The 7,655-nt window shown below is 50.0% G+C and overlaps 1 pseudogene; it reads right to left on the reverse strand.

The window, feature by feature from the left end:
• Positions 1–3,294: 3,294 nt before the first annotated feature.
• Positions 3,295–3,828, reverse strand: LOC112316495 (small ribosomal subunit protein uS13-like; annotated as a pseudogene).
• Between the last annotated feature and the right edge of the window lie 3,827 nt (positions 3,829–7,655).

Raw genomic sequence — 7,655 nt, forward strand, 5'->3', positions numbered from 1 at the left:
CAGAGCTGCCTGGAATATGTGTGCGATGCAACAGAACAGGGCAGGGAGACCCCGGGCTGTATCCCGATCTCGCCACATGGACAGGACTGGGCCAGCCAGCTCTCAGGGCGGTTCCGCCTCCCAGCAACCCATCCCACTGATGAGAAGTGTCTCACCTCTCTCACAAGGAGGGTGAGTGATTCATCAGGCGGAGGGGCCGCAGCCAGAGGGGCAGGCCAAGGATGCTGGGCTCCAGGACGCGACCTCTTTCTGTGGATCAGAAAGACGGGGAGAAAGCTGGCCTCAGCACTGCCGCATTCAGGGCTGTTCCTGACATTGGCCCTGTGTCCTTGTTACAGGACGATGAAAACAACAACTAACATGTATTGCGTTGTGCTACAATGCGTACATACGCAGTCTCATTTCCTGCCCCCATTGGCTCTATAAGGAAGGCACTGTCAGTGTCTCGCTTTGGCAGATGAGGAGATTGAGGCATAGAGACTGAACAATTTGTGTAGGGTCACATAACTAATAAATAGCCCTACTGGGATTCGAACCCAGAGAGCCTGACTCCAGAATCCACGCATTTATGCCCCGTGCTATGCTCTCCCTACCTGAAATGGGGGCCAGTAGCTCTAGGCATTAATTCGACAGGGGTAAAGCCTTGTCTGGGGGCAGGGGGAGAGACGGGACCCCCCTGATAACGAAGGCATGAGCTTTGGAGTCAGGCAGTGCTGAATTCACATCTAGCTGGCAGCCTGACCTTGAGGACTTCAAGCCTCCCCCTCAGGACAACTTTGGCGGCCATCTCCTCCCTGCCCTTTTCCAGGACTGTGATGTGAACGCACAGAGGAACGAAAGGGCCACCCCCCAGCCAGGGCTGTCCTATCTCCTGTGTCCACCTGTCGTGAAGTTTTCAAAGCAGAGCTGGGGGAGGGGACCTATAGCCCATAACTCAAAGGAAATGACAATGCCATTTTATTCTTCAATGCTTCTTTCCAACCAGCCCCCCCATTTGTTTCTCACCCCCTCTTTGGTCTTTTCCCCACATTGCTCACCTGGGGTGGCAGGTGGTGGCCCAGAGGGGAATTCCACCTTCTCCGTGTCTTTTCCTCTCACTGCCCCCTGCCCCTGACTCGCCCCCTGGACACACACAAATCGCTCTTGGAGTCTTGCCCAGGTTAGCCACCAAATTTTCTTATCCAGCGCTTCCTTTGGTGCCTCCCTTCCACCCAGGTGGCTTGTTAAATTATTTATTCCAAGTAAGTGTCGTCTTTCCCCTGCTCTGCTCGGAATCTGGGTTAAGGTATTAGGTCCCCCTACCCACTCAGCCCTTCACTGAAGCTTCTTAGAAAAAGACCAGGGAAATGTCTAGCTGGAGCTGTTTCGCCTGTCGGGGGCGGGGCGAGGGGGGGGCGGGTTCAGCGGCCTGTGCCTGCACTGGCCTTTCCCCCACTTCCCCCCTTTTGAAAGGTCAGAGGTTTCAGAGGTCTCCCGGCAAGCCTGTCCTGAGCTCCTGTTTTCCCGTCTGTGGGTTTCTAGCTCCTCGGAACAGCAAAGGGGCTTTGTCTCTGGTGACGGCTGCCAAAGGTGGGGGCTGGAATTTCTGAGAAAGCAATTACCTTGAAGAGCCTTCCCTGGAGAACAGGCTCTTTCTCTTCCAAACTGGAAAATTCTCTCGTCTTGCCAATTAGTCCATAGGGCACTTGGAACTCTACCAGCTGAAACACTACAGACCCTTAAAGGGAAAATGAGTAAGGAACAAAGGCAACTTTCCAGGTGCTGCGGCAGCAGGTATGTGGCTTTTAAAGAAAAAGCACAAGGTAATAATGAGCTGTTACCCTGCTGGAACATAGTGGAATATAATGCTAAATCCATCACTAATGAAAGTTAAATGAGAAACTTTTTTTTCCGCAAGAGAGTGTAGATTTCACTGTCAAGTTCTACAACCATCTCATTCACCCTAGAGATGAAATACTATTCTGAAAAAGACTTAGCACATCAGAAACCTTCTGATGGAAATGGCTAATGTGACCTGCTGGAGATTAGCTATTTGTCATCATCATGGAACAGGTGAGGGTGGTTGCATGCTTCTCTTCAGTCACATTGGCTTTGGGACACACCACATGGTTTCTTTTGAGACAGATCCGCTACCTCTGTTAGGCTTTGCTCAAAACAACACTCAGCGCTGTTTGCTTGCTTTGCTCAGGTGAGCAACAGCCAACCAGAGTAGTCCAGGCTGGAAGGAGGGAGCTTGCTCGGGCTAACACTTTGCCCCCTGTAGTCACAGACTGGATGGCCCCCCTTTACCTCTCTTGAAGATGGCTGTGCAAGCACCTGAAGCTTAGATCCAGGGCGAGTTAGGGGGCAGGGAGTCTTGCAGAAACTGGCCAGACCTGTGGTTCGACAGAGAGGACAGCGAGAGGGGACTCTGGTCCCAGGAGCGTTCCGTACATTAAAGGACGTCACACTAAGCCATGCTGCTGATGATGTTTAATCCTGGAGAAGGTCACCTGGAATCAGCTATTTGCTTGGTGAGCCTGCCCCGGATTTTGACTGCTGACGAATTGTAATGGCAGGAAAGCTCAAGGGCCGGGACTGCAGGTAAACATCACAGCTAAGTATTGCACCCCCCTGCGGCCCTCTGAAATAACCACTTTCCGAGGAACAGACTAAACCCTGGTTCCCCTGTCCTCACATATTGTAGATCTGAGCCCCAAAGCGTCCATGTTTTCAGCAGATTTGATTTACTGTAACCCACGTGTATGCTAACGATTCTTTCTTTTGACTTGGCATTTTGCTTGTTCCTTTTTAGACTGGCATTTTTATTTGAAAATATTTTCTCAGTGGTTTCTTTCTCGGGGTTTGCCTTGCGTGTTAGCAACTTAAAACAGGTTATTTTTCTAGGAGCAGAGAGATGCCAAATAAGACTTTATTTTCAGTTGCAATTCTCTCAGGAGGGTCTTTTAACGGTTCTGGCGGTGGGGCCGGTAATCTCGGCTCACAAGATAAACTGGGAGGCCTTTACCCTGCCCCAGCTTCCTTCTCTTCCTTTTCACACGAGGCAACTAAATTGGAGGTTGGATATCATGAATGTAGAGTCTTACTCGGAGTTTCCTGCTGCTGACACTAAAGTGTTATTTTGTGTTGGGATCCGGAATGATTCTGAGGCCAAACCGAAAGGCATGGCCTCCAAGTACATTTGATCTGAAACACTGCTTCCCATGGTGGGAATGCTCGACTTCCCCGGGTTTATGGAAAAGAGTGTAGCAATATATTCCCAGTTTCCTTACTTAGCTTTCCCCCCACAGGTGTGTATGCTATTTATTAGCAGACAAGGCCTCCAGCTTTATTTCTTCGTGGACACACCCACTGTGCAACCCCAGTGTCCTGCGATCTTGGTGTGCTGGCCTCAAACACGAAGACCCCAGAAGTGGTGCGGCCCTCTGTGGGCCTGAGTTTTCTCCAGCCGCTCTGGGTCTTCACGAAGCTTGTTGTCCAGACCACTTGCCAGGACCTGGCTGTGATTTCCATCCTTCTCATCCTTCTGTCTGGGCAAGAACCAGTCCGGGATCCTGGGCTGGCGGGGGTTCCGCACCATGGTGCTCACCGGTTCCACCTCCTCCTCTGAGAGCCACCCTGCCCTCTTCGTGAGGCTGGTGTCTGCTTTCCTCAGCACCACCGAGCATGTCTTCGCCCCATGCCCTTCACTGCAGTGCTGGCAAAGGCCGTTTTCCATCGCCCATCGATATCGGTGTTGACCACTTGCAGAATGTGCTGGAACTCCTCAGAAATCACTGGAGACGTGGCTGCAGGGGCGTGGAAGCCCCCTGTGGAAGTCTTTTCTTTTAATTGAATTTATTGGGGTGACATTGGTTAATAAAATTATATAGGTTTCAGGTGTACAATTCTACAATACATCATCTGTATATCGTATTGTGAGTTCACCACCCCAAGGCAAGTCTCCTTCCAGTTATACCCTTGACCCTCTCCTACCTTCCCTCACCCCTCTTCCTTCTGGCACTCACCATAAGGTTGTGTCCATAAGTCTTTCTTTCTTTTGGGGGAAGGATCTTTTTTTTTCTTTGCTTAATTCCTTCATCCTTCTCACCCAGTCCCCAAACCCATTCTTAGTTTCTAACACCACACTGTGTTAAAATTCTAAAATTCAGTCTGGCTGTACGTGGTACAAAACCCAACCAACCAGTGGCTTAAGATAGAAGTTGATCTTGAAATGGCGGGAAAGTGCTGACCTCACTCTTGAACATTTGATCTGAAACACTGCTTCCCATGGCGGGAATGCTCGACTTCCCCGGGTTTATGAAAAAGAGTGTAGCAATGCCATTCCCAGTTTCCTTACTTGTCTTTCCCCCCACAGGTGTGTACGCTATTTAGGGACCCTCTGGAGGTTTTAGTATCCCTATCTCGTAAAGAGTCATACAGAAATGTTATGCGTAATGTGATCTGTGGAATTTGCTTCAAAATAGCACGGGAGGCGAGAAAGTGGCTGAGTGTGGCTGAGGAGGGACCGCCCATAGTCAGTGGTTTGGGGGGCCGGGTGTTCATCGTCCTGTCTATATCTGCTGGGATGAGCTCCTTGACCCTCCCCCTCACCTCTCCTCATTCTCTCGTAATTAACCCAATGTTTTTATTAGAATCTGTAAAACGCATGAGGGGAAGCTGAGATAGCAGATTCAACGTGCTTCTGAAATTATGGCTGATTTTGCAGCATTAAGGTCACATAGAGGACCCACGAGAAAGGGGTCACCTTCACCCCAGCGTTTACCTGAGGAACGGGCATGCTCAGCAGGTGAATATCCCGACGGTCGGAAAGCCAGTCTCGCGTGGCTTATCCACAGAGGATCCCACAGTGTGGGTTCTTCACTTGACGTTCTTGGGGAGCATCAGTTCCCCTTCGCGGAGTAAACGGACCTTACAGCGGCTCTCGTCTAGTGCGTCCGGCTGGCTGCTTGCTCAGGAATAACATGCCCTGTGTCTGGGCCTTACACAGTCATGAAAGAAATAATTCCAATGTGTAAATTTGAAGATCTGATTGGCTTTATTGAGTGACTCGTGAATCTTGGGCAGCATCCCATCTAGCAAGGAGAGAGGCGCTTCGGAGAAGCTGTACAAGGCGGAGGTTTTGTCGACAAACTAAGAAAGTTAGTAGAAATATTCCCTATTTCTTTTGCCCTCAGCCAGCCCCATTGTGTAGTAGCAACCCAATTTCCCCTTGACGGTCAAGATCAGTCACCCAGACAGCACTTTGTCTGTTGATTCAGTGCCCAAAGAGGCCCAGATGGCAGCTTTGCATTCCAATTCAAGGCAATCTTTGATGTGACTCCTGGTGAGAGCATTTTTCCCTTTATAACTAAGACCTCTAGACCATCAGAGGCTGAAGTCTCAGGGATGGAGAGCAAACCTTTGACCGCGGATCACTAGGATTAATGGGGAGAGAAATGACTTTTCATTTTTATCCCTTGATTCCTGGACTCCCAAATCCAGGGTACGGGAGAAAAGTGATGCTGATTTGGAGCCTGGGCCACTTACTGGAGGACATTGCCCCAGCCCTGCCAGGTGTCACCACCTAGCTGGCACTGTAACTGAATCTTCAAAACGCCATTCAACCATCCATCAAGGCTGTTGCTTCAAGATGTGGGAACATGGTAAGACCAGTGAACTCCAAGAGCACGGACCCCTGCTGCCTTTCACTGGCTGTGAATGCCGTGATGGCAGAGGAGGCCTTCTGCAAGGCCACAGATGGTGGTTCTAGTGGGAGCATTGCGGGCAGGGAAGACAAACCCACGTCCACAGCAAGTGTCAATTCCAGCAAGAGCTATTGGCTGCCTCTTCCGTAGTGAAAGTGGGCCAATGTAATCAACCTAACACCAGGTGGCTGGCTGGTCCCTGCGGGCAATGGTGCCGTATTAGGGGCTCAGTGTTGTCTCGCCTGTTGGCAGACTGGGCAGTCAGCAGTAGCTTTAGCCAAGTCAGTCTTGGTGAAGACAAAGCCCCTGTTGCTGAGCCCATGCGTAACCTCCGTCACTGTCAACATGACCACTTTGTACGTGAGTCCACAGGAGCTGCTGGGAAAGAGGCTGATGTCTACAGAATGGGTCATTTTTTGCACTTGATTATTAAAATCTTCCTCGACCCTTTGGGGAGCCTTCAAACAGAACACACTATCTTCAGACTCTGCCATTCAGAAAGGCCTGTCATTCCCTGTCTGGTGTGGCTCAGTGGACTGAGTGCCGGCCGCGAGCCAAAAGGTCGCTGGTTCGATTCCCAGTCAGGGCACATGCCTGGGCTGTCCACCAGGTCCCCAGCAGGGGGCACGCGAGAGGCAACCACACATTGTTTCTCTCCTTCTCTATCTCCCTCCCTTCCCCTCTCCCTAAAAATAAAATCTTTAAAAAAAGAAATATTGGCAACTTTATTTTTATAAAAAGGTCTGTCCTTATAGCTCTTCCTCAGATCTTTTGATTTTCCAGTCAGGTTCCTTCCCAGCCCGACTACCTAGCCAAACCGTGATCTGGCACAGTCTCTTTCCTTCTGGCCGCCTCTCCTGCCAGGCAAATGAACAAACGGGTGCATCGCTCCAAGTTCTGTCCACGGGGGAGTTTCCCTTCACCACCAAAGATCGAGGCTGCCTCAGAGAGGGACTCAGTGCTGCAGCTGTCCGCTTTCAGGGGATGCGTGCAGGGAGGGCATGCAGAACTCTCTGTACACCAAGCCTGAGGCTTTTCTTCCTCAGTCAACTGATCACAGGGAAGTCCTATGAAGGTGCGGGTGTGGGTTGAGAGAATGTAAAGCAGGAAGAGGGGCCTTAGGCAAATCTCGGAATTGGTCATAGGCTCTTAGGGTAAGAAGTTAACCTTCTCAGGAAGGGATGGAAGGGCTGCCTCTTGGGGTAAAAAAGGTTTGAGATCCCTAGCTCCATTGAAATCTGCCCTGTGACCCATCCTAATGTTCAAACTTGCATTCCTTCCCAACCACTATCCACAACTTTGAACAAAAGAGACCCTCACAGCCTGGGAACTCAATCGGTGTTGTAAATCAATGCCAGAGGGACTCACAAGACTCAGTAACTGGTTATACTCGCAGCTCAAGTTGTTTCCAGCAAAGGATACTCAGCACAGCATTGGTGGAGTCCAGGGGGATCCAGCCCTGGCCTCTCGTGTTCTTCCTTGTCCAAGGGCACACGGATGCTCTCTCTCTGATGGCTAACTGTGGGAAAGCATGCAGGCCCTCTGCCCGAGGAAGCCTGTTTTAGTCTCAGGTCCAAAGGGTGGGTCACGAAGCTGTAACTTGCTATTAACTCTTTCCCCACATTCCGCAGGAAGACTTGTTTGGTTTTCAGAATCTCAACCCCACAACCTATAGGACGTAGTGTTCCCTTCACGGCATCACAGAAGCTATCAAATTCCTCATGCAGACCCTGAGCCACAAACGAGAATGTAAAAGTCCTGAACGCATCCTTTTAATTTTAAAGAAATGTAGGAATCCTCTGACTAAACAATTTTGCATTTAGGAACTTATTGTAAGAAAATAACAAGGAAGTGCATAAAAATATAACTATCAGGGTGAATCACCAGAGGACTGTTTATAATAGCAACAAACTAAAAATTGCTTACAGGAAACAATTAGGCATTTGGTACCCAGATCATGGTACATCC

This window comes from Desmodus rotundus, chromosome 9, assembly GCF_022682495.2.
Source record: "Desmodus rotundus isolate HL8 chromosome 9, HLdesRot8A.1, whole genome shotgun sequence".
Taxonomy (NCBI): Eukaryota; Metazoa; Chordata; class Mammalia; order Chiroptera; family Phyllostomidae; genus Desmodus; species Desmodus rotundus.